The sequence below is a fragment of the Mesoplodon densirostris genome, chromosome 4 (genome assembly GCF_025265405.1).
Source record: "Mesoplodon densirostris isolate mMesDen1 chromosome 4, mMesDen1 primary haplotype, whole genome shotgun sequence".
Classification (NCBI taxonomy): domain Eukaryota; kingdom Metazoa; phylum Chordata; class Mammalia; order Artiodactyla; family Ziphiidae; genus Mesoplodon; species Mesoplodon densirostris.
In genome coordinates this window covers 50,347,524-50,374,511 of record NC_082664.1, presented here as the reverse complement: position 1 = coordinate 50,374,511, position 26,988 = coordinate 50,347,524, and the positions used below count along the sequence as shown (strand labels likewise).

The 26,988-nt window shown below is 38.3% G+C and overlaps 1 protein-coding gene across 2 annotated transcripts in view; it reads left to right on the top strand.

Annotated features, from left to right (window-relative positions):
- Window positions 1-26,988, top strand: part of GNG2 (G protein subunit gamma 2) — a 140,045-nt gene that overhangs the window by 895 nt on the left and 112,162 nt on the right. Inside the window, exon 2 of one of the 2 annotated variants that reach the window (XM_060096217.1) lies at window positions 19,882-19,922. The exons of the other annotated variant lie outside the window; for it this stretch is intronic. The gene's annotated coding sequence lies outside the window, so the exon portion shown is untranslated. The remainder of the gene's footprint in view (window positions 1-19,881; window positions 19,923-26,988) is intronic. 2 annotated transcript variants of the gene reach the window in all.

The window sequence follows — 26,988 nt, the reverse complement described above, 5'->3', positions numbered from 1 at the left end:
GTTTATATAGATTTTATTCATCTATAGGTCAAGGTGCATATTAGCCTCAGTGACGGACAACATGTAAAAGTGTTGCCAGGTTGTTTCCTTACCTGCCTATGCTGTGGATGGGCGAAACAGTGAAATCAGAACTTGATTTTTATTCTTTGATTTCCTTGAGCAATGGGTCCTCTTATTAGAGTCTGTGGCCATGGCTTGTTCATATTTGTGAATGACACATACAAGTGCAGTAAATAGGTCCAACGGATTAGAAATGAGATTGTGAGATTTCTTTGGCAGGATATGTAGGAGGGTTTAATATCCTAGCATAGCCTGATTTAAAAATTAAGCTGTGTCTCCAACAGAAAATGCTGTTAAGCAATAAGTGATCGTTGATAAAAGGTTTTGTCTTGCATTTTTACAATGAAAGGAGGTAATTTTCAAAAGAAAGAACTGCTTATAGAGGAGTAAAAATAATTAAAAGGTCATATTTAGACACTCATTCTTAAAGTGTAGGTTTTAAACACTAAATATGCCATGGAAAGTGTATATGCTTCCTCATTTATCATTATTCTCAACTGTGAAGAGCTCTAGTTTTTGTTTTTTTTTTAATGTCACCTTATGAAATTGATTTGTCTTCTCAAAATTTGTGGGGTAGCAGCACATGTTCAGAGATAAGAATCTTTAGGTTAAAGAAAAAAAGGTCAAATTTCCTGAGCATACTTATGAAACTAAACCTGTGTGATGACTAAGAGGCGAAATAGTGCTGGTGTTGAAACCATGGAGCTCCCCTGACAAATCCATTGAATTTAATCAAACCTGTGGGCAAAACAAGTCACACCACATATTCCATGGTTCCAGTTCCCTTATGTCTATGAGACATAAGGGAACTGGAACCTTATGTAAAGATCATCTTCCCAGAGAGGAGATCTCGGGTGCATCTTGGATCCTGAATGCCCCTAACTGGAGCTCTGTGATCAAGGTGCCTGTCATTAAATGAAATGGAAAGTTGGGAGTCTGGGCTGTATGAACGAGGATGGAGCTCACGCTCTGGTACTTACTCAGCTACGGGCTGGATTCACTAGATGATGCCAACACCCTGCTTTGTGTGAGGATGTGTAGACAATCTGTTTTACTCCTCACTGTGTGTTTCACAAAAGAGTCAGAAAATGAAACCGTGGCTCATAGGCAGAGGGGAGTCCAGAGGCCCCCTGCTCTCTTTCAGAAAACATCAAACAAGAGATGCCTATTTTCTGCACAGCCCCAAACATTCCCTTAATTATTAAATTCCAGCTTGAAGCACAACATGAATGAGTAACAGCAGATCAGTAACTACGATGGCAGGAGGTTTAGGAAAAAGATGAAAAAGCTCCTGTCCTGTAAAATGGGACTATTTCCTCTTCTTCTGGCCATATGGAATATTAAAAGACATACTGCTTTTGTCCAGAGTGTTCGGAGGCTTTTGAGGGAGTCAACCAACGCTGAAATTTTAATTGTGTGTGTGTGTGTGTGTGTGTTTTCTGCCATATGGCCGACGGCAGAGTGGAAACACGACTCCTGGTTGGTCCCGGGCCTCATGGAGGGCTTGTAGTGAATGCATTTGGTTGACTGACTTTTTTAGCCTACTTCAGAAGGCAGGCTCAACTTTTAAGTATAAAAGCTCTATAGTCAAAGCACAAAGCCTCTTCAGAGACAACTGTGGGTAGCAGAAAACAGCATGGTGGAGTGAAAAGAATGCAGGCTTCGAGAGTCAGGCAGATCTGCCTTTGAATCCTACCACTGGTTTTCTTACTCCTTCAGCTGGTACGTTGTTAGGAATCTTGCTTTCTTCACTGTAAAGAAGGGTTAATAGTACATAATCAGGGTATTTATTTTGTTGTTTGTTGTGTTTTATTTGGTTTTTGCTTTTGTGTGTGATTTGTGAGTGCCTGCCTGGTACATAGTAGGTACTCAGATGTCGTTTTTTCTTCTGCATCGGGAAAAGTTAGCGTATTCTTGATCTTTGCCACTGTCTCAAAGATTCAGGAGACATTTTTTTTTAAGTGTAGTGAAATATATATAACATAAAATTTCCCATTTTAGCTATTTGTAAATGTGCCATTCTGTGGCATTAAGTTTACTGACATTGTTGTGCAACTGCCACTACCATCCGTCTCCAGAGCTTTTTCATCTTCTCAAACTGAAAATCTGTTCCCATTAAACAGTAACTCCCCACTCCCTCCTCCCCCCAGCCCCTGGCACCACCATTCTACCTTCTGTCTATGACTACTCTAGGTACCGTGTGTAAGTGGAATCATACAGTATTTGTCCTTTTCTTTTCTTTTCTTTTTTTTTTTTCTTTTTTTTTTTTTTTTTGCGGTACGTAGGCCTCTCACTGTTGTGGCCTCTCACATTGTGGAGCACAGGCTCCGGACCCGCAGGCTCAGCGGCCATGGCTCACGGGCCCAGCTGCTTTGCAGCATGTGGGATCTTCCTGGACCAGGGCACGAACCCGTGTCCCCTGCATCGGCAGGCGGACTCTCAACCACTGCGCCACCAGGGAAGCCCAGTATTTGTCCTTCTGTGACTGGCTTATTTCACTTACCAAAATGTCTTCAAGGTTCATCCATGTTACGGCATATGTTGGAATTTCCTTCCTTTTTTAGGCTGAATAATATTCCATTGTACGTATATACTATAGTTTTTTATCCATTAATCTGTTGATGGACACTTGGGTCGCTTCCACGTTTTAGCTATTGTGAATAGATCATGGGTGTACAAATATCCCTGCTTTCACTTCTTTTGGGGTACCCAGAAGTGTAATAGCTGTATTATATGGTAACTGTGTTTAATTTTTTGAAGAATGGCCATACTGTTTTCCATAGCCGCTACACCATTTTCTATTCCCACAGCAGTACACGAGGGTCCCAATTTCTCCACATCCTCACCAACATTTGTTATTTCCTGGGGTTTTTTGTTTGTTTGTTTTTGACAGTAACTATCCCAGTGGGTGTGAATTGGTATCTCTTTGTGGTTTCAATTTGCATTTCCCTGAGGATTAGTGATGTTGAATGTCTTTTCACATGCCTGTTGGCGATTTGTAGGTCTCCTTTAGAGAAATGTCTATTCAAGTCCTTTACCCATTTTTTAATTGGATTGTTTTCGAGGAGATGTTTTGAAATGGCAGCATCTCTTAACATAGTGTGTCAGAAAGATCATGATTATAATATTTGTATTCAGTCTCTTGCATACACCAGTATTATCCCTGCCCAAGTGAAATACATCTCTCAAAAGTAACTTTTAAACACAAGAGGAGAAAGAAAATCTGCATAGATCCTGATAATTAGTGATATCAAGAACCTGATAGTGAAATTCAAACCCTAATTGTAGACCAGTGATCCTGCTGGTCAGGTGCAGGCCAGGCCCCCAGGAGGGGGCCATCACTTCAGTGTCTTTCTAGTTTCTACTCATTAGCTGCAGTAGAAAAAGTGCCCAATAGGTAGCAAGTTCAGAAAAAGGGAGGAGAAACTACCTACTAAATTGTTCTCAAACTCTTTATAATGGAGAGGATTAACCTTGGAAAGGGGCTATAGTAGTTAAACAACAATAGACTCTGAGAGAATTTTCTACTAACGCAATGTGATTCTAATCTAAATTTCACTTTTGAAAGTAAGAATCCTGTGTTTCATTTTCCACCACAGATTTCACTCTCCATTCCAAAACCAGTGAGGCAGGGTATGGATGGGGCTGAGGTGATCTGGGCAGAAAGGTTAGGGAAGACTCTGTTGAACAGCAGTGATACCTGAGGTTTATGGTGTGGGTGCAGATGTTGACCCTGAATGGTTTGAAGAGCTCCTAAAAGACTGTATTTTAATTTTTTGTAATGCACTCTGTGTGTGTACTAGGAGATTGGATAATGACCTCCAACTTTTTAAATTTTGCAAATCTGTTGATTCTGTGGTTACTGGGAGGACCCATGACTGGCTTTACTAGACCCAGGTGGGAGAGGGGAATTACAGAGCTGGGTTAAGACTTTGTCCCAGCCTATGACATCATAGAATTGCAGAGCTAAAAATGACCTGGGAACGAACCTAGCCTGTATCAACCCCTCCATGACGGATAATAAAATAGGCCCAGAATTTGTTACCTTTCTAGAGCTGCACAGTTGATTAATACCTTACCTCCCAATTCAATTTCCATTTTACTTCTCTCCACAGTAGGGCAAATGGATAGAGAAAGTCATTATACTTTGTCACTTTAAAAATTGTTTGGAAGACCATATTCTTTTGTTTAAAAAAAGAAGAGGGTAATGTTTAAAGTTAATATGCTATGTTACTGTGTTCAAATTTGTTCAAATGTAAAGATGCCAGTGTGGAATTGAGATTCAGATTTTCAGGTAAGAGCGTTAGAGATATATGTGGTTCCTTAAAACTCTTACATTAAAGAAAATCAATTATATTTAATGGGAGTCAATGTTCAGACAATGTTCAGAATCTCTAGAGGACTTCCTTAAACATTAGAAAAGAGAGAGCTCAATTCTCAAACTCTAGAGATAACCTGTTTCTTAGAAGTGAAGATATAAGACAGGGTCAGCCCTTTTATCTCTTGTTATACAGTCAAGCTCTTAATGGAAAGACTTAGTAAAACCAGTCACTTGACCCTTCCTCCCTATTTCTTTGGCCTTCCCTTGTCCCCCTGCCAGTCTGGTTGTCAGGGTCAGACCTTCCCATGATCCTCTGCCCCAGGCACCTGGCAATAGAGCTGAAGGAGTGGGTCTGGAAACTGGAGTGATGGGCCCTACTCCAGATTCCTTGCAACATCAGCAGGGCCATTGCTGTTCTTAGGAAATACTTTTTTTTTTTTTTTTTTTAATTTCACTTTTTACTATCCCCTCTGCATTTTCAATGAAAACCATTAAACCCAAGCCCCCACTCCCTTTATTCATTACAGGTGACCTCACCTCCTGTTATTTGGAGAAGGTATATATTATGGAATTCCTCGACCTCATTCTTTACCACTTCGCAATTTCTCATGTCTTCATTCATTTTCTTCTCCTCCCTTCCTGGGTCAAATTAGCACAGCTTTTCTTTCAAGCCTGGATTTGGACTCGTATTTCCTTTTACTTTCTAGGGGACTATGTTCTGACAATAATTCTATCTCCTTCTTACACATTTGGTTTCTTCTTTTTATTGGCCCTTTCCTCTTTGCCTGCAAACATACTTAGTTTACACATATAAATTTAAAGAAACCGGCTGCCAACAAAGCTTCCCCTTGACTTTGGTAACCTCTACTAACTTTGTTTTCTTCCTACCTGTAGCAGAGGAAAAATAGTTTTACCTCCACCTTTCTCAGTTCTGAGAAGCCTGTAACAAAAGACAGATTGATAAGAGAAAAACAAATGGACATTTATTAACTTGTATATCTCACGTGTACATGGGAGATACCAGGGAAAAATGAGGAGCTCTCAGAAGTGGTTTAGAACTCAGGCTTAAATACCATCTTGAGCTAAAGACAAAAGTGAGAAGGAGGAGTGGAGGAGAGCAGTTATGGGGAGGCGGCCGGGAAAAGTGTGGTAAATAAGAATAAGATTTGATATACATATTTAAGTTGGTCCCACTCCTTCTTTTCCTGGAACAGAGAGGGAGGTACTCTTACAAATCGAGATTTCCTTTATAATGTAAATTTCCCTTATAAAAATGTAACTTCTAGTATGTTTTCATAATTTCTCCAGTGTCTCCTGTTTCCCACGATAATTTGCCTGAAATAATCCTTATGCCAAAGAGGCATATTTTGGAGTGGCATATTCTGCCACCCTTCATGTCTCTCTGAAGGCTCCCAACTTCTCCATTAACTCCAAGTTCTGCTCCCCAAATGAGTGTTCTCAAGATTTGATTCTTCTGCCACTAACTTTCTCCCTCTTCCTTTATCAAACCCTTTTGTATGATTTCTGTCATTGTCACTGGGGTGGGGGGCAGTTCCAAATCTGATTCTCCATCCTGATCTCTCACCTACTCTAAACTTGCACATCGAGCACCCTGCAGACTTGCCAGAACATCCAGCCCACTGAAACTGAGACTCCAAATCAGTGCTTGCCATTGCCTTTCCCCACTCAAAACCAGCTCCTCACCTGATTCCACGACTATTAATGACACCCCATTCTCTCAGTCCCTCAATTAGGAAAACTCAATTTCATTATTTTCCTCACCAAACAACCAAGTTGGAGTCAGTTGCTCAGACCTTTGCATTGTCACTGGAAACATTTCTTGACACCGTCTAATCTTTCCCATGTTGATAGCCAGTGTCTTCGTTCTAGCCCTCCTGACCTCCAGCTGGGCTGATATGTTGTTTGTGTTCTTGCCTCTCCCTGGAAGAACTTTCCCGCTTCTCCTTCCACACTTCACCCCTGTAGTCTTGCTTCTCTGCGTAGCCAAATTCCATTCATCCTGTAAGGCTCAGTTCAAATGCTGTCTCTTCCATGAAGTCTTCCTTGGTTTCTTCCTTTCCCAATAAAAAGCAATCTTTACTTCCCCTGAAGTTTTTTGTTCTTTCATCACAGCAAATAGTGCATTCTCATGTGTATAACGGCAATCTGCTTTTTTTTTTTTTTTTTTCTTTTGCAAGCTCTTTGAGGACAGCAGCCACACCCGGTTTCATCTTTGTCTTCCTTACAGCACACAAATACAGCTTGGGTTTTTGTTTGTTTCTAATTTCAGTTTTATTGAAGTGTAATTGGCAAATAAAATTATAAGATATTTAAAGCATTCATCATGGTGATTGGATATACATATATACTGTGAAAGGATTCCTCCCATCTAGTTAATTAACACATACATCACCTCACATATATTTGTGGGATTTTTGTTTTTGTTTTGTTTGTTTGTTTGTTTTTGGTGAGAACATTTGGGTTCACAAATGCACTTTGTTTATCATTCGTTTAATGAACTTTCTTGAGTGACTTATTTTTTTATGCAGAGTGGACTAGATATTCTAGGAGCTTATAAACTACTGGGAAAACAGACAAATACTGACAGAATTACAATACAGTCAGTCTGTCCACAAGTCTTAATGGAATGTCTGCAATGTGCCGTGTCCTTCGAGGGGCCAGGGACACTTGGATGAACAAAACAGGCCAGTTCTTTGTTTTCTTGGAAATTACATTCTATTGAGAGAGACCTGGTAAACACATAAACCAATGGTTTACAGATCTAGCTGCACATTAGAAATCACTGAGGGGTACTTTGAAAAAACACCTATGGCCCAACCTCAACCCAGACTAATTAGATCAGAATCAGCCAGGATTGGACCCCATTGACGGAAACAAATTACAATACAAGAAAATATCAGGTAATGATAAGTGCTGAGGTGGATTAAAATAGAAACAGATTGAATGATAGAGATTGTGTGTATGATGGTGTGGTCATTGGGATTTTACCTTTGTTGGGTAATCCCTGAAGGCCTCTCTGAGATGACATTCACAACTCATGTGCCTTCCCTATTAGTAGTGAGGCAGACAGAGCTGCTGTGATTGGCTAGTTCAAGTGTCCTGTGAGGCCATGGCACAGCCCTGCCTCTGTGAAGAACATGGTCACCAGACTCCAGAAAAAAGGTCTAGCTCTATTAGCAAGGAAGAAGGGGTGAATGGTTATTGGTTGTTCAACAGAGTCTGCCACTATTATTGTTTCCATTCCGATATATGAAGATATCAAGGCCCAAAAGGTTAAACTTATCAAGATCATACAACTTTGAGTTGAACAGTGTTTCCATGCATTCTCCTTTCAGAAAAACAAACATACACAAATACACACAAATGAAAAGCTTGCTTTAGTTGATGGTGATGATCTACGTAGACTAGAGAAAGAGTCCTGGAAGAAAATACAAAATGGCTCCTGTGAGATGAAGCAAAGAATCACCTTCTAAACAAATGATTCCAGAAGAAATTACATCAGGTCCTAGTAAGTGATAAGAATGGCATTTAATTTAGACAACTAGCCCTGCATTTCTGCATTGTAAAATATATATATATACATAATTAAATTGAGTCTTCCTGACTCGTCATTTAAATCAATTTGATCTAAATAAAATCCACCTGGGGCCAAGAAATGAGCAAGAGAGGCCAAGAGTTCTGTGTATGATGTCTATCAGAGTTAAAGGAAAACACCGTTTTCTCTAGAGAGGTATGCATTTTGTTGATTACAGCATACGTAAGAGAAGCAAGAATATTCTCTGAAATTTCTGATTATGAGTTATTTTGAAAATAGTTTTCCACTTTCCAACTGCAGAGGCAACATGCAGTTCTATTATTGTTGCATTGTCTTCGTGGTTCCTACTTTTCATTCTGAGGTTTCCTTTCAGAGGCTGGGCTTGTGAGGCAGCAGTACTGAAAGAGGGAAATTGCAGGGAAGCTGCCGTCATTAGTGTTTTGACTGCTTGCCTCTAGGTGTATTTCTGTGCGTTCTCATCGTAACAGATTAAGTGCTAATGGTAGGGGTACCTTCTCTGTAATAAATGATCGAATGCTTCCTACTCTTATACTTGCATTTTTAAACAGGAAAGTAAAAGTTCATTTCTAAGCTTTGCCAACAGAGCTGTGTTTAAGAAGGGTATTTATCTGGTCTGCACAGAACCATATGAGAAAAGTTTTGAAAAAATTTACACAGAAAAAAAAAATTAACAGTCATTTTAGTCTTTCTTTGGAGAATTGAATGGATCCTTTGCCCTTATTTTTTAAACTTCATGAATGATGGTTGTGTTTAGAGAACATTACTGTATATAGGCATTAAAGTAATTTCGCTGACAGTTTTATTATTTTTTTTCCATTGGGGGAAAAGAAAACTTGATATCAAACAGTCCCAAAATTTTTTTTAAAATTAAACTAATAAAAAACTTAAGTTAAAAAAAGTGAGAATTTCTAAGCAAAAAAAAAAAAAAATGATTTTTTATTATGTTTTAAAATAATCTGAAAATACTACAGTATAGAAAAATAATATTCTAAGGCTTAATACACAGGAGAGCATAGTAGTTAACGAACATTGGTTTGGAATCAGAATGTCCTGGACAAGTTGCTTAAACTATCTGTGCCTCTGTTTCCTTAGCTATAGATTGGGATATAATGACAATCCTACTTCACAAAATTGTCAGGGGAAAATTATATAATGTATGTAAAATGTTTATTTAACATAGTGCCTGACATATAGTAACTAACTATTCAGAATTGTAGCTCTTATTAGTATAATTATTATTGTTACCACAAAGATGGTGTAGAGGATCTTTAGTTCTAGCCATGGGGTTCTTAGCCAGTTTTAGCAGAAATGATTATGGCCCAACATGAACCACAGGTGCTCAGAACTTGGAGTAAGGAATCACCTGAGGAAGGCTGCTTCCTCGGCATAGTCAGACATCAGTGTTCTGACTTGGTTAAGTGACAGTCTCAGGCTTGCACTATTTGTTCACCAATGCATGTGATCAGGCAAAAATATTTCTGGTTTTCCTTCCCAACTCATGATAGGCTTACAGGTCTTCATCTGCTTTAGTTAGGTGTAGCCATGTGTCTTGCATTGACCAGTGAAGTGAAAGCAGAAGTGATGTTTGTCGCCTCTAAGAGGAAGCTTATAATGACCAGAATATGAGCACATTCCTTGGCAATTGACAGTGGTGGAAACACAGGAACAGTGGCTGAGCTCTTAAGCCTGGGTCTTAGAATAAAGACAACACAGAGATGGTCTCTCCACTGACCTGCAATGGATACATAGTGAGAGTGAAAAATGAGTTTTTCTGTCTTAAAAGATTTGGAGGTTGTTTCCACAGTATAACCTTAGCCTATCCTGACTGATAGACTCTGGTTATCCCTTCAAACTCTAGAGAAAAAATTGTTATTGGTAACAATACATAAAAAATGTAGCAATTTAGAGATAGTCATTTAAAAAAATTTTTTTTAATTTAATTTTATTTTTTTATGCAGCAGATTCTTATTAGTCATCAATTTTATACACATCAGTGTATACATGTCAATCCCAATCACCCAATTCATCACACCACCACCACCACCCCCCCGCCGCTTTCCCTCCCTTGGTGTCCATACGTTTGTTCTCTACATCTGTGTCTCAATTTCTGCCCTGCAAACTGGTTCATCTGTACCATTTTTCTAGGTTCCATATATATGTGTTAATATACAATATTTGTTTTTCTCTTTCTGACTTACTGCACTCTGTATGACAGTCTCTAGATCCATCCACGTCTCAACAAATGACCCAATATCGTTCCTTTTTATGGCTGAGTAATATTCCATTGTATATATGTACCACATCTTCTTTATCCATTCGTCTGTCGATGGGCATTTAGCTTGCTTCCATGACCTGGCTATTGTAAATAGTGTTGCAATGAACATTATGGTGTATGTGTCTTTTTGAATTATGGTTTTCTCTGGGTATATGCCCAGTAGTGGGATTGCTGGATCATATGGTAATTCTATTTTTCATTTTTTAAGGAACCTCCATACTGTTCTCCACAGTGGCTGTATCAATTTAGATTCCCACCAACAGTGAAAGAGGGTTCCCTTTTCTCCACACCCTCTCCAGCATTTGTTGTTTGTAGATATCCTGATGATGCCCATTCTAACTGGTGTGAGGTGATACCTCATAGTAGTTTTGATGTGCATTTCTCTAATAATTAGTGATGTTGAGCAACTTTTCGTGTGCTTCTTGGCCATCTGTAAGTCTTCTTGGGAGAAAGGTTTATTTAGGTCTTCTGCCCATTTTTGGACTGGGTTGTTTGTTTTTTTAATGTTGAGCTTCATGAGCTGTTTATATATTTTGGAGATTCAACCTCTGTCCATTGATTCATTTGCAAATATTTTCTCCCATTTTGAGGGTTGTCTTTTCATCTTGTTTATGATTTCCTTTGCTGTGTAAAAGCTTTGAAGTTTCATTAGGTCCCATTTGTTTATTTTTGTTTTTATTTCCATTACTCTAGGAGATCTAGAGCAGGTCTCTAATCCATTTTGAGTTTATTTTTGTGTATGGTGTTAGGGAGTGTTCTAATTTCATTCTTTTACATATAGCTGTCCAGTTTTCCCAGCACCACTTGTTGAAGAGACTGTCTTTTCTCCATTGTATATCCTTACCACCTTTGTTATAAATTAGTTGACCATAGGTGCATGGGTTTATCTCTGGGCTTTCTATCTTGTTCCATTGATCTATGTTTCTGTTTTTGTGCCAGCACCATATTGTCTTGATTACTGTAGCTTTGTAGTATAGTCTGAAGTCAGGGAGTCTGATTCCTCCAGCTCCATTTTTTTCCCTCAAGACTGCTTTGGCTATTCGGGGTCTTTTGTGTCTCCATACAAATTTTAAGATTTTTTGTTCTAGTTCCATAAAAAATGCCATTGGTAATTTGGTAGGGATTGCATTGACTCTGTAGATTGCTTTGGGTAGCATAGTCATTTTCGCAATATTGATTCTTCCAATCCAAGATCATGGTATATCTCTCCATCTGTTGGTATCATCTTTAATTTCTTTCATCAGTGTCTTATAGTTTTCTGCATACAGGTCTTTTGTCTCCCTAGGTAGGTTTATTCCTAGGTATTTTATTCTTATTCTTGCAATGGTAAATGGGAGTGTTTCCTTAATTTCTCTTTCAGATTTTTCATCATTAGTGTATAGGAATGCAAGAGATTTCTGTGCATTAATTTTGTATCCTGCTACTTTACCAAATTCATTGATTAGCTCTAGTAGTTTTCTGGTGACATCTTTAGGATTCTCTATGTATAGTATCATGTCATCTGCAAACAGTGACAGTTTTACATCTTCTTTTTCAATTTGTATTCCTTTTATTTCTTTTTCTTCTCTGATTGCTGTTGCTAGGACTTCCAAAACTATGTTGAATAATAGTGGTGAGAGTGCACATCCTTGTCTTGTTCCTGATCTTAGAGGAAATGCTTTCAGTTTTTCACCATTGAGAATGAGGTTTGCTGTGGGTTTGTCATATATGGCCTTTATTATGTTGAGGTAGTTTCCCTCTATGCCCACTTTCTGGAGAGTTTTTATCATAAACTGGTGTTGAATTTTGTCAAAAGCTTTTTCTGCATCTATTGAAATGATCATGTGGTTTTTATTCTTCAATTGGTTAATATGATGTATCACATTTATTGATTTTCATATATTGAAGAATCCTTGCATCCCTGGGATAAATCCCACTTGATCATCGTGTATGATCCTTTTAATGTGTTGTCGGATTCTGTTTGCTAGTATTTTGTTGAGGATTTTTGCTGATATTGGTCTGTAATTTTCTTTTCGTGTAGTATCTTTGGTTTTGGTATCAGAGTGATGGTGGCCTCATAAAATGAGTTTGGGAGTGTTTCTTCCTCTGCAATTTTTTGGAAGAGTTTGAGAAGGATTGGTGTTAGCTCTTCTCTAAATGTTTGGTAGAATTCACCTGTGAAGCCATCTGGTCCTGGACTTTTGCTTGTTGGAAGATTTTTAATCGCAGTCTCAATTTCATTAGTTGTGATTGGTCTGTTCATATTTTCTATGTCTTCCTGGTTCAGTCTTGGAAGGTTATACCTTTCTAAGAATTTGTCCATTTCTTCTAGGTTGTCCATTTTATTGGCATAGAGTTGCTTGTAGTGGTCTCTTAGGATGCTTTGTATTTCTGCGGTGTCCGTTGTAACTTCTCCTTTTTCATCTCTAATTTTATTGATTTGAGTCCTCTCCCTCTTTTTTTTTGATAAGTCTGGCTAATGGTTTATCAATTTTGTTTATCTTCTCAAAGAACCACCTTTTAGTTTTATTGATCTTTGCTATTGTTTTCTTTGTTTCTATTTCATTTATTTCTTCTCTTATCTTTATGATTTCTTTCCTTCTGCTAACTTTGTGTTTTGTTTGTTCTTCTTTCTCTAGTTCTTTTAGGTGTAAGGTTAGATGGTTTATTTGAGATTTTTCTTGTTTCTTGAGGTAGGCTTCTATATCTATAAACTTCCCTCTTAGAACTGCTTTTGCTGCATCCCATAGGTTTTTGGATCATCCTGTTTTCATTGGCATTTGTCTCTAGGTATTTTTTGATTTCCTCTTTGATTTCTTCAGTGATCTCTTGGTTGTTTAGTAACATATTGTTTAGCCTCCATGTGTTTGTGTTTTTTACAGTTTTTTCCATGTAATTGATTTCTAATCTCATAATGTTGTGGTCAGAAAAGATGCTTGATATGATTTCAATTTTCTTAAATTTACTGAGGCTGGATTTGTGACCCAAGATGTGATCTATCCTGGAGAATGTTCCGTGTGCACTTGAGAAGAAAGCGTAATCTGCTGTTTTGGGATGGAATGTCCTATAAATATGAATTAAATCTGTCTGGTCTATAGTGTCATTTAAAGCTTCTGTTTTCTTATTTATTTTCATTTTGGATGATCTGTCCATTGGTGTAAGTGGGTGTTAAAGTCCCCCACTATTATTGTGTTACTGGCGATTTCCTCTTTTATAGCTGTTAGCAGTTGCCTTATGTATTGAGGCGCTCCTATGTTGGGTGCATATATATTTATAATTGTCATATCTTCTTCTTGGATTGATCCCTTGATCATTATGTAGTGCCCTTCCTTGTCTCTTGTAACATTTTTTATTTTAAAGTCTACTTTATCTGATATGAGTATTGCTACTCCAGCTTTCTTTTGATTTCCATTTGCATGGGATATCTTTTTCCATCCCCTCACTTTCAGTCTGTATGTGTCCCTAGGTCTGAAGTGGGTCTCTTGTAGATAGCATATACATGGGTCTTGTTTTGTATCCATTCAGGAAGCCTGGTTCTTTTGGTTGGAGCATCTAATCCATTCACGTTTAAGGCATTTATATATATGTATGTTCCTATGACCATTTTGTTAATTGTTTTGGGTTTGTTTTTGTAGGTCCTTTTCTTTTCTTGTGTTTCCCACTTTGAGAAGTTCCTTTAGCATTTGTTATAGTGCTGGTTGGTAGTGCTGAATTCTCTTAGCTTTTGCTTGTCTGTAAAGCTTTTGATTTCTCTATCAAATCTGAATGAGATCCTTGTGGGTAGAGTAATCTTGGTTGTACGTTCTTTGCTTTCATCACTTTAAATATATCATGCCACTCCCTTCTGGCTTGTAGAGTTTCTGCTGAGAAATCAGCTGTTAACCTTATGGGAGTTCCCTTGTATATTATTTGTCATTTTTCCCTTGCTGCTTTCAATAATTTTTCTTTGTCTTTAATTTTTGCCAGTTTGATTACTATGTGTCTCAATGTGTTTCTCCTTGGGTTTCTCCTGTATGGGACTCGCTGTGCTTCCTGGACTTGGGTGGCTACTTCCCATGTTAGGGAAGTTTTCAACTATAATCTCTTCAAATATTTTCTCTGGTCCTTTCTGTCTCTCTTCTCCTTCTGGGACCCCTATAATGCGAATATTGTTGCATTTAATGTTGTCCCAGAGGTCTCTTAGGTTGTCTTCATTTCTTTTCATTCTTTTTTCTTTGTTCTGTTCTGCAGCAGTGAATTCCACCATTCTGTCTTCCAGGTTACTTATCCTTTCTTCTGCCTCAGTAATTCTGCTATTGATTCCTTCTAGCGTAGTTTTCATTTCAGTTATTGTACTGTTCATCTCTGTTTGTTTGTTCTTTAATTCTTCTAGGTGTTTGTTCTTTAATTCTTCTAGGTATTTGTTAAACATTTTTTGCATCTCCTCTATCTTTGCCTCCATTCTTTTTCTGAGGTCCTGGCTCATCTTCACTATCATTATTCTGAATTCTTTTTCTGGAAGGTTGCCTATCTCCACTTCATTTAGTTGTTTTTCTGGGGTTTTGTCTTGTTCCTTCATCTGGTAAATAGCCCTCTGCCTTTTCATCTTGTCTATCTTTCTGTGAATGTGGTTTTTGTTCCACAGGCTGCAGGATTGTAGTTCTTCTTGCTTCTGCTGTCTGCCCTCAGCCCTGCTAGTGTTGGAGGGTCTCCTGCAGAGGCAGGGTGTGGCTGTGTCTCACCGTGAGGACAAGGACACTGGCAGCAGAAGTTCTGGGAAGTACTCCTTGTCATGAGCCCTCCCAGAGTCCTGGAGATAGTCATTTTTAATGAATTTTGTATGTGTGTGTGTCTGCTTATCATATGTTGTACCATAAGTAACCATCAGGGTACTTCGCTTTTTAATTTATATAGATTTATATAAAATTTTTCATTTAAATTTCTTTTAAAATAGGGTTTATTTCCATTTCATACAGAGGAAAATCAATATACCAAAATTACCAACATCTGTTTTTTTTAGAGAGAGCCACCCATGATGCCCAAGTCAGGACTCTGAATTCTAGGCCTGATGTGATCACTGGGTCATGGTCCCTCTCACTAAAAGCTCATCCAGAATGGTGCCTTGTGACACAAAGGGTCTTCTGAGAGAAGATGAGGGACTAAGCCATGCCCATGACCTTTGTCTCCAGTAAGAAAATAGTCTTCCCTAAGTCCTATTACAATTTTCAGTTATAAACAGTGGTGCTTAGTACATAGAGGGTCTTAAATAATACGTATTGATAAATAGATGGAAATAGTCCACAGTTCTTCCAAATATCTGGTCCCTTTCATGTTTGCTTTTTAAAAATAAATCTCTTTATTATAGACCTTAGTTTAAAAACATCTCAGAGTTAAGACTTACATTTACCCTAGAATCAAGTAATATTGTTACAATCAGTGTTAAGGAAAAGAAAATGCATTTTTAATTTAAAAACAGGACTTACATTTTTTCTTTTAAAACACTTTACATATGATCGCCCATGTATGCACCAATGTAGGCTATTTTATTTGATAATTTTTACTGCTGATTTTATTTCACCTGATAATTTTATTTGGGTCCCTAAAACTGCATTATGAACTATCTTAATTATTTAAATTAGAAACAGATTAATTTTCTCCAGTGTACAAACTCAAATTAATTTCATTATTAACCCGAGTTTTAAATTGATTAATGTTGGAGTGTTTAAGGAACCAAGTGGGGTTTTTTCATCCTTAAGGAGATGGCCATATTGATTTGATGACTCTCTCGCCATCACACTGGTTGTGCTATGAAGAGCAAAACATTTGCAAGAGAACTTTGGATAGATTGTATAAACCAGCCAGAAACCTGTGTGTCTGGGGCCTCTGGGAGAACAATCTGTGAGTCATTTTAAAAAAACAAACACACTCATAATCACGGTGCATGGTGTTACCATGGTAATTAGGCCTGTGGAGTTGGGTTGCTTATGTTCCTGTAAAGGAAAGAGGGGGAGAGAAACTGAGAATTCAGAGCGTTGACTATGAGCTTTAATTTGACTATCACAAGAGAGAGTGTAGGGTTTCTTGAGAACGTACTGGCACAGTTGTCCTGAGAGGGAAGTGAAGAAACTCTGGCATCCTCCCTTTGTTACTGAATATAAGTTAGCCATTTTAGTGTTGGGTATTGTGATTCACAGGAGAGGAAAGGGCCATTTGGCATTCTCTCAGGAAGAAGGGGGGAAAATTGGTCCTTTATCTGCTATATAATTACATATAAGTCTCTCAGATCTACCCAGTAAGTGTCTGGTGTGCAGGTGCACAGGGCTTTAGTGAGCCTCTAAAAGGTGGCAAAATGCCACTGGCATAATATTATTACAGATTTAAATGCTCCCCAGTGCATTATTCTAATACAGTTAGAGACGGGTTTTAGTGAGGCCATTGTTTCAGATCTGATCCCCAAGTAGACCAGGTCTCTTTTCTCTGTCTTACGGAGTAGATATGACTCCTTTATCTTGGACAGTCATCTTATAATATAGGCCCCCGGATCACAGAGGAGACCAAGGAGGTTAATGTGAGCTCTGCCAAATCTGTCATCACTCCAGGGGAAAGTAAAGTCAACATACGTGCTTTTTTTTTCCCCCCATTTACTTATTTATTTTTTGGCTGCGTTGGGTCTTCGTTGCTGCACGTGGGCTTTCTCTAGTTGTGGTGAACAGGGGCTACTCTTCATTGCTGTGTGCAGGCCTCTCATTGCGGTGGCTTCTCTTGTGGTGGAGCACGGGCTCCAGGTGTGTGGGCTTCAGTAGTTGTGGTGCGTGGGCTCAGCAGTTGTGGCTCGTGGGCTCTAGAGCACAGGCTCAGTAGCCTATGGGCTACTGTGGCATAGTGACATAGTGGCGTACGGGCTTAGTTGCTCCGCAGCATGTGGGATCTTCCTGGACCAGGGCTCAAACCTGCGTCCCCTGCATTGGCAGACAGATTCTTAACCACTGCACCACCAGGGAAATCCCAACATACATGCTTTTTTGATGGACAGTCAACAAACTGGGATTACTGAGGAGTGATTCATTATGATTCTGTATGGAGAACAAACAACACCCTTAAATTAAAGGTATGAGTTAGTGCACCTACAAAACTGGTTTTTAAGAATGATTTAAGATTTACTTTAAGAAGCCTAGGTATCCTTTTAAATGGATAATACATTGACTAGAGGTTTTTTTTAGAGTATTCCTCATGCAGATTTTATTTCTACAACTTTTCCTTATTAAAACTATTTTTCAAAAGGCTTGAAATAAAGTGCCGTGGAGTTTGATTAAAGGATCATGCAAATGCAGGGAGTTTGTGTGCGATTTTGCCCTGGCATATGGTGTAAAAGCTATTTCTCAAAACTGTGGATTTCATTTTTCCTCTCATATGTGGGAAGAAGGCACATGTTACCCAAACTTCATTCTATGCTGTCTTAATCTTTTTAAGATTAGTAAACAATGCTTAACTTAAACGTTTTTCTGATGGTGAAAGTAATTTATGGTGATCATTGAAAATTTGGAAAATACTTAAAGTGTAAAAAAAAAAATTAAGACTGACCCCTTCCATTAATTAGATTTTTGGTTGAGCCACATATAACAGAGACCTGATTTCACAGTGGCTTACAGAAGTTAGAAGTTATTTCTCTCCCACATAACAATCCAGAGGTGTGTGGTCCAGGGCTGGTAAGGTAACCCTCCTCCACAAGATCATCCAGGTATCCAGCCTCCTTCTATCATACTGTTACATCATTCCAAGCATATTTTCCTTGCTTTATGGTCTTAAGTGGCTTCCTACCATAAGGACCTCACTATAATCAGTAGGAAGGGAGAAAGTTGGAAAGGGGATGGCATGACCCAGAAGTTGCACCCATCACTGCTGCAGCAATCCCCTTGAACTTTGTCACATGGCCATACACCTAGCAACAAGGGAGGCTGGGAAAAGCGGTTATTCTTGATATGTATGTGCCTAGCTTAGATTCTATCACAAGCATGGAAGAAGAGGAAAGCAGATACTGGGGCATATCTAGCAATTTCTGGTACTTCCATTTTCTATACAAAAGAGATAATACACTGCTAACATTTTGACATACCTTCTTCCAATCTTTTTTCTAGAAAAATATGTATCAGAAAGATATGTATAATATTTACTAGAAAATATTGCATGTGATATATTAGAATATTAAGTATGAAAAATATGAAAATGTATTCAAAAAATGCATATATATAATATATAGATATTAGAAAATTAGCTGAGGTCATACTCTATATATAATTTTGTATTCTCTTTTTGCATAACTTTATTCCATGTGTATTTTTCCTCATCATTTAAATTTTTTGTATTTATTGTTTCCAAGTTCCATCGTGTGAAATTTTTCTGTTTTACTTAATGGGTTATGTTATTAATATTTAGGCTATTTCTAACACCTTGGTAATACTTCTTTGTCTATACTTTGCATTTTTTGCATCACCAAGACAATGGGTGAGAACATATTTGGGATCTTGATAAATATTGCCCAACTGCTTTCCAGAGAGATTGTGTTGATTTATGCTCTCCCAAGAATGTATGAGAGTGCTGGACTCAGAGCTCCCTTCAAGGCTTATTTTGCAAGTCCCACTAATCATTGTTATCCCTAGGGTTTATTCTCTGAAAATAGGTTGTTTTCTGCCCTTGGCTTGTTTTTGTTTCCTTTGCTGTCATTAATCATGAGATAATAGTTTTCTAATAATGTTGGCTCATTTAAAAACATATGGTCCCGTATAGTCATCTGGGAATATAATCAGTTGGGCTGAGATTTTAGCACACGTGCCAGTCTTAAGCAATGGGAGATCTCTAGAGACACTGATGTTCGTTTGGTCTCAGGACCCAATGTGAATTTGATTTCCACTGTCAGTCATAATGCTCTAGATGCTAAGTAACTCTTAGTTCTGAGACACAGCAAAATATGAATAGTAAAGCGTTCCCTGAGGCTTAGGCAGCTCCCTTTGAACTGGCTGCTGGATATCTTTTCAGAAGTAAAGACAGGAACTTTCTTAGATATGAACCACACTCACACTAGGCGGAATTAGGCCAACTCTGCCCAGCATCCTAAAGGTCATTAGTGGCTAAGGGTATAGGTGTTTCTACTTCTAAACAGCCTTCAGCTTTGGATGCTAACGATGTTTTTTAACCATTAACTTGTCCAATCTACCCTCTTAAAGGGTTAGATATACACGAATGGAGCCCCACCTCTGTCCTAACACCTGGAGAAAGAGTGTATCTGGCACTTTGGTCCTGCTGGGAGCTAATCAAGTTAGGTCAGGAGGAAAGTTTGTTCTTATTCATCTCACCGGTACACAGCCTCTGTCACCAAGAACTGTGCTTGCCCTAGGTTCCCAAGCCAACTTGGTATTTTCATGTTTTCTTTCAGGTTAGGGAAGTTCACAAAGAAAGGGACTCCTATTTTCACAAATCTGTTTCTTCAAAGAAAAAGAGTTAACAAACTGTTTGTTTCTTGACTCAGAAAGGTAAACCTGTGAGCGCCTCTGCCCCTTGAGCTATTCAGCCATCACCACCAAACCCTATTTACAGAAACATTTATTTGCTTGTTCAGCTTTTATGTATCATGTTATTTCTCTTTTTAAAAACAAAAACAAAAACAATACATTCTCCTCTCTGCTTTCTCAACAGCCAGATCTGCCAGTGAGCCTCAGGCTTTGGGAACTGAAGAGGTAAGAATTCTGAAATATTTTCTTCTAGGATCTTAAATCTAATCAGAACTTCAAGAGTTAGAGAAAAATCTTAAGCCTAGAGATGAAATCATTTAACATGTGATGTTGATTAAAAAGAAACATTCATAGTCTTTAGCAATATTGACATGACTTTAGGTTTTAAAGGAAAAAACAATGGCTCTCCTTAATGATAGTTAAAAATCAGATTTCTCACTCAGATTTCACCCATTTTCTTCTAAAAACCTGAGTTTGGAAGCCTTTGAGGTCACTGCCTTAACAAAATGTGTCTCTGTGGCACCGAACATGATTAATTGGTGGCAGCCATTGAGGATAGTGAAAGACAGATGTCAGAGTAGATTAGACCAGAGAAGTGTAAACCCTGTTCTTAACAGATTGGTTGTAGACATTATAAGGGCTTTTTCAGCAGCAACAACAGTCACAATAAAAGGTCAATTTAATACTGGTGGGGTTTCTTCTTGAAGAAACTGACTTGGCTTTTGAAACTGAGTAAAGCCATTTAAATCTAGCTGTAGACTTGAAAGGTCACCATATTGCTGAGACAGGTGATAATGTGTTTTCTCTCCCCAGCCGAGATGCAGTATCCTTTAGTCCTGATGTGGACTTCCCCCCATTTTATTTTATTTATTTATTTATTTATAAATTTATTTATGTATTTTTTGGCTGCGTTGGGTCTTCGTTGCTGCGCATGAGCTTTCTCTAGTCCTCCTCCTCCATTTTAAAATTAACTTCATTCTGATAAATTTCAATCATGTACCAAATAGAGAGGATAATATAATGAACTTCTATATCCCTATCACTCAGTTTTAACAATTATAACTCATGACCAGTTTTGTTTCATCTATACCTCCACCCCTTCTCTTCTTTTCCCATTGGAGCATTGGATTATATGATGATGGCTTGAATTTGGCTGTTGGATTTTTAATTGTTTATACAACTATTTAGTGGCTACAGCAAAATGCAAATTAAAAAAACCCTGCTTTTAACCTAAGTTACTTTGCTGAAGCTAGCCATTTATCCATGTACTCATTCAGCCAATATTTAGTATTTACTAGTATCAAAACCTTCTTAGGAGAAAAAATAGAGAAAAACTAATGGAAGGGAGACCAGTAGACGTCTTGGATTTGCAAATGGTGGGCTGGATATGGGAGAACTGATGAAATTGCTGACTGAAGATGAAGGAGAGGAGGATATTTAGAAAAACTCCCCAATTTCTCTTTTGGGAAATTCAGTGGGTGATGATAACTGGGCTACAGATACAGGAAGAGAGGAACAGATTCAAATCTGTGGAGTGGCCACGTCCAGATGGATATGTCCAATAGACTGCTCATGGATGGTACAGAGCAGTGATTCTTGGTCCTGGGTGCACATCAGAATCTCCAGGGAAGTGTTTGAAAGCACTGATATGTAAACCCTACCCAGACCACTTGAGTCAGAATCCCTTGGCGAGGGGTCTGAATATCTGTAGTTTATAAGAGCTCCCCAGGTGATTACAATGTGTAGTCACGATTGAGAATCTCTGGTCTAGAGCTTATTAGAAGGAAGGCCTCTGTGTATGTGTGCTTTTAATGCCATGTATAGCTTTTGCGACCCCATGTGAGGTTCTTTTGGAGTTAAGTACTTAATATCTTTCAGGTGAGGGCTAAGCCATCCCTACACTCTACCAAATATTATTAATAGTGAAAGCTTTTAAAATAAGTTTTTCATGTTCTCTGTCTGATGTTGGTGTTGATTTCTTTCATACTAATCACTGTATTTAAATGTTTCAAATCAATCCAAGCAGAGTTTCTGGGTGCGGGTTGCTGACATGTTGAATGGGGCAATTCTTCCTTGTATTCTTTGGTATCCCTGTCCTTGGCTTGCAAAAGGCCAATGGCATCTTCCAGCCATTGTGGTATCCAGAGTGCCCTAAGGAGACATTGAGAGCTACTGTGTCGTTACACACCTTTAAAGAGGTTGTTTGTCATTTTACTCTTACCTACAAGCATTTTTGCTTCATGCAAAATTACTGGTTTCAGTTATGCAAAGTAGTTCCTTATGTAAGTGGTCCCTGTGCTAACAAACTAAAGAAAGAAACTAAACAAAATAGACATGTAAAAGAAAATATTGTTTTGCACTGTTGGAAGGATTTTGAGCATATTTGTTCTAGTACCAAATCTATTTTTTATGTCTGTACAGAGAAGCAAATTAAACACTAGGCAAGAAATGGTCAAATGTTGAGATTTAAAGCAAAATACTACTAAGGCATTATGCAAATTGAACAGCAGTGATGAAGGATGTATTCCTTTCTTGTTTTCTGCTGTAACAAATTGTAACAGACTTGGTGGATTAAAACAAATCCACCAAATACAAATATGTTATCTTACAGTTCTGCAAGTTAGGTTCTGTAGAGATCTCACTGGTCTAAAGGCAAAGTATTGACAGAGCTGTGTTCCTTTCTGGAGGCTCTAGGGAAGAATTCTAGAGTCCCCTTTCCTCCATTTTCAAAGCCAACAGCCTTCCATCTCCGTGTGTCTTTCCACCATATTCATTCCTCTGAACTGAACCAGGAAATGTTCATTGACTTTAAGGATCCATGTGATAAGATTTGGCACACCTAGATAATACAAGATACTCTCCCCATCCCAAGGTCCTTAATTTAATCATATCTTCAAAGTCCCTTTTTCCACATAAGTTTATATATTCACAGGTTCCAAGGATTAGGGCATGGACCTATTTGGGGGCTATTATTCTGCCTACTACAAAGTAAAAGAGATTAATTGTTCAGAAAGGTAGAAGTGCCTCAGGTAGCAGAGATAGGATTATCTTACATTTCATTGTATAGGGTTGAGAAGGTTTAGGGTTCCCGAGTTGATGAAGCAAGTTCTTGTCTTGACTCTGCAAAACCTGTTTGTAAATACAGGCACTGAAGGCTTTTAGTTTTCTTGGAGTATTTGGCATTGGATCAGGTGGACAGGTTGAAGTCCAATGGTTCCTTCCGTGGCCAGACTTTCTGGTACTATGGGTGTGGCCTCTGGAGAGCATGCTGCTTTTGGCATTTCTCCAACTCTAGAGAGTTTGCTTACAGTGTGCAGGTTCCAAGGTCTTTCAATGGCACCAAAGAAATGTGAGATTTTTATTTTATGCTGTTATGTCTGCCTGTCACATTGTGCTTTATTTATTAGGCTCTAACATGTGGAAGTTGGAGAGAAAAATAACATAATATTTTAGAACCTTACTGTAGTGGTATTTATTATAGCTAATTTCTAAATATGGTTTAATTTCCACTATACATTAGGTAAGTCATCCCCACAAAGTAAGAAACCATTGCGCATCTAGTGAATGAAATGGATCACTGGGTTATTTTTTAAAAACCATCTCCAGGGTAGAATATAGCCAGAATTTTTTAAAATTTTATTTATATTTCATTTATTTATTTTTGGCTGTGTTGGGTCTTCATTGCTGCCCGCGGGCTTTCTCTAGTTGCGGCGAGCAGGGGCTACTCTTTGTTGCGGTGCACGGGCTTCTCATTGTGGTGGCTTCTCTTGTGGTGGAGCACAGGCTTTAGGCGCACAGGCTTCAGTAGTTGTGGCACATGGGCTCAGTAGTTGTGGCTCATGGGGTCTAGAACGCAGGCTCAGTAGTTGTGGCGCACGGGCTTAGTTGCTCTGCAGCATGTGGGATCTTCCCGGACCAGGGCTCGAACCCGTGTCCCCTGCATTGTCAGGCGGATTCTCAACCACTGTGCCACCAGGGAGGTCCCTAGCCAGAAATTTTTGATGAAGATTTTAAATGTTGCAGCTATTTTGTAGCGAGTCCCCTTTTTATCCACTTCAAGACAGGTCAGCAATACAGATCTGAAGGCCAAACTTAGGGCTAGCTGTAGAGTAACGAACCATCCTGATTTGTCCAAGACTGGGGGGTTACCTGGGACTTGGGAGCTTCAGTGCTAAAACTCCTGGAGTTCTGGGTAATTTGGGACAGTTGGGCGCCTAGATGTCTAAAAACAGCTCTAGTGGAGAGTGACTGTCATGCTGATGAATTGTGAAAATAGAAAATCTGATTGAATGAAATAATGACAGTAACCTCCAGGGTTTGGGCTGAGGATAAGGGTGAATCTAACTCTGGAAAAATCTGTATCCACGTATACATGTTTGCCCGAAACCAACTCAGAAGAACCAGCAACATTTATAAAGTGTTATTAGATTTCATGGCCCATTCTTTTAATTCCCCAGTGTTACTGACAACTCTGATGATCACAGCTTTAATAGCTTTCTTACTGAGGTGACCACAGAACCTCACTGAATCTTTTTCAGCATGTCAGCATGTATGGAAGTTACAAGTTTGCCAAAGCAGCATGGTGCTCTCTTAGTTTGAATCCTGCCTTTTGTATAACAGAATTGAACTTTTCCCCCCTAAGAGACAGCACAGAATGTTCAAGAATAGATAAGTATTAGGAAGACTATCTTGATGCCCAAGGGGAGGGGATTGGAGAGGATCATGTCTTGGAGTCTTATCCAGCTCTAAGAGGTTGGTGCTCTCTGACTCCCAGTGGTAGAGCATGAGCTACTTACCCTGATGTAAGTAAGTGGCTGCATCTGGGTGAAGATTCTTACTCAGCCCTTCCTCCATGCTTCCATAACGCTCTGCCCTGCCCTCACCCACAGCAAAGCCAGACTAGGAAAACAGGAATACAGAAGGAGCCTCATTTCTTACATTTCTGTGACCTTCATTTGGAGATTTTTATTCTCTAAGCCACTGGGACAAAGAGATTGTAAGTGTACTTGGAAGGGCAGTACATTAGCTTCCCTAAAATAGGCTTTGACTTTTAGGAGCTGGCAATATATATATATATATATATTTTTTTTTTTAATGTTTATTTACTATCTTCTAAACAGTTCTAGTTGGTAGGTACAAGGAATTCTCTTTCAATTCTTTTTTTTTTTTTCTTCCAAAAAAAAGATTGAGCATTATCAGTCTTGGAGGTAAGGTCTGGGTTTCTGATGAGGATAGGGCTTGGATAGATTGTGAGTTATTCTGATATTCTTGTCAATCCCTTTTTGGGGTTCCTTCCTTCTAAGACTCTCAATCCTGCCTGGTTTCATTTTGTTAAGACTAGCCTCCTTTCAGCTTTGAACCTCAGCTGTTTTTTTTTGTGAATCAAACAAGCTCCAGAAGAAATGAAAGGAGATGAAATCCTTATGCTGTTGTTTAAACTCAGATTCTTTTATTCCTTTCCAAAGAGAAATTACAGAGTAAATGTAAATAGGAGATCCAAATGATCCAAGCTACTCTGGTGCAGGGTTTCTTTGGGGGTAATAGAAATGTCTTGGAACTAAATAGGGATGATGGCTACATGACATCGTAAATGTACTAAATGCTGTTGAATTGTACACTTTAAAGTGGTTAATGATTAATTTCATGTTTTGTGAATTTTACCTCAAAAAAAAAATGTTGAACTTCAAGAGGAAGAAAAAAAAGACTGTTTCTCCCTATCTTCAAATTCTGGAGGAAGTCTCATCCATTTTAATACACTCATGTTTTTAAATTTCTAGACCAAAATTGTTGTTCATCCTGTCCCATTACTGGGAGAAGATATTTGGACTTAGAAGTGTCTGCCAGGCAGAACCAATCAGGAAATTCATAGAGTTAAGACACTAGCTGTTAGTATTAAGATGCATAGTTTTTGTTACTGGATTATAAACTGGCCTATAATTTGCAAAGCTGATTGCAATAAAAAAATTTTTTTTGAGTTTAGCAATTTAAAACACTGGACTTTTTTCCACCTCTCATGGCATAGAAGTTATATCAACTAGGTTAGAACATTTTTTAATATCCTATAGTAGCGAACTGCAATTGGGTATGACAAAACAGGAAGAGTCCAGATGTGGTAACTTTAATGAAATGTGAGCATGGTAAAAAATTTCATATATAGAAATGTCTTTTATTAAAATATCTCCTTGGACATTCCCAAGGACTACCACCTGATCAAAGTCTGACGGGCACTTATTTTAAGGGATGACTGCATAGGGTTCCACACATAATCATTGGTTTAATGGTGAAACTTAAAGGTTTTTTAATTACTTCTAGATTTAGAGACAACTTTTTTGGCCTTTTGCAGAGATGTAACTAGGCAACCAGTATAGCACTTAACTGGTGCACAGCATCCAAACTTCATAGCCATTGCATCATTTTTTAAATGCTGTTTAAATCTGTCTTTTAGCTTTGGCATATGCTGCCTTGTAACCTTTAATTTCTTAGAAAATATCGTGCAAAGCCCCAGCTGTAAGAGAGAATGGTTCCTAGAACCCCAGCATACTCTGTCTGATGTTAATCAATGTGCTTACAAGAACAGCGATAATAGAGTCGAGAGGTAGCCAAATGTACCATGTTTTATAATTGGGCGTTAAGAAGGTAGGTTTCAGTTTTGGTGTGTGAAGGTGTAAGAGTTTAAAACCATATCCTCAGCAGGTGGTAATGAGCATTTCTCACAATGTGATTAATGGAAAATGTACATTCACAGAGATGAGAGGTGACCTTTATTCTAGTGAAGTTGATTTTACTTTGCTGGATAGGTGGTAACTAGAAATACCTAGTTTGATTAATAAGCCAGAATATATTGAAAGCTTTTTAAGTGTCAGACACTATTCTAGGTATATACTATATTCCTTTTCTGTGATAACTAAGCTTTTAATTTTTTAATTAGTTTTTTTAATTATGAAAGGAATGTATATGTGAGATTTTTAAAAATTCAAGTAGTAGACACAGGAAGAAATGAAAAAGAGAAGTTTCTTTCCAAACATCAACTCCTAGCCCACTCCCTAGAGATAACCACTGTTAATAGTATCTTGTGTGCCCTCTAGAAATTTTCCATCTCCTGGTTAATCTGTATTGAAATGTGAGTATGATAAGTGCCATTAAACCGTCTGTTCATAAATTTCTCTTCTGGACCAAATCTCTTCATTTTGAGACACCATTTGATGCTTTTTTTGGGAATGTGCTTTTTTAAAACTGAAAGAGTAAAAATGTCAGAACCAAAGTGATGCCAACAGAGGGCTGGTGGTAGGGA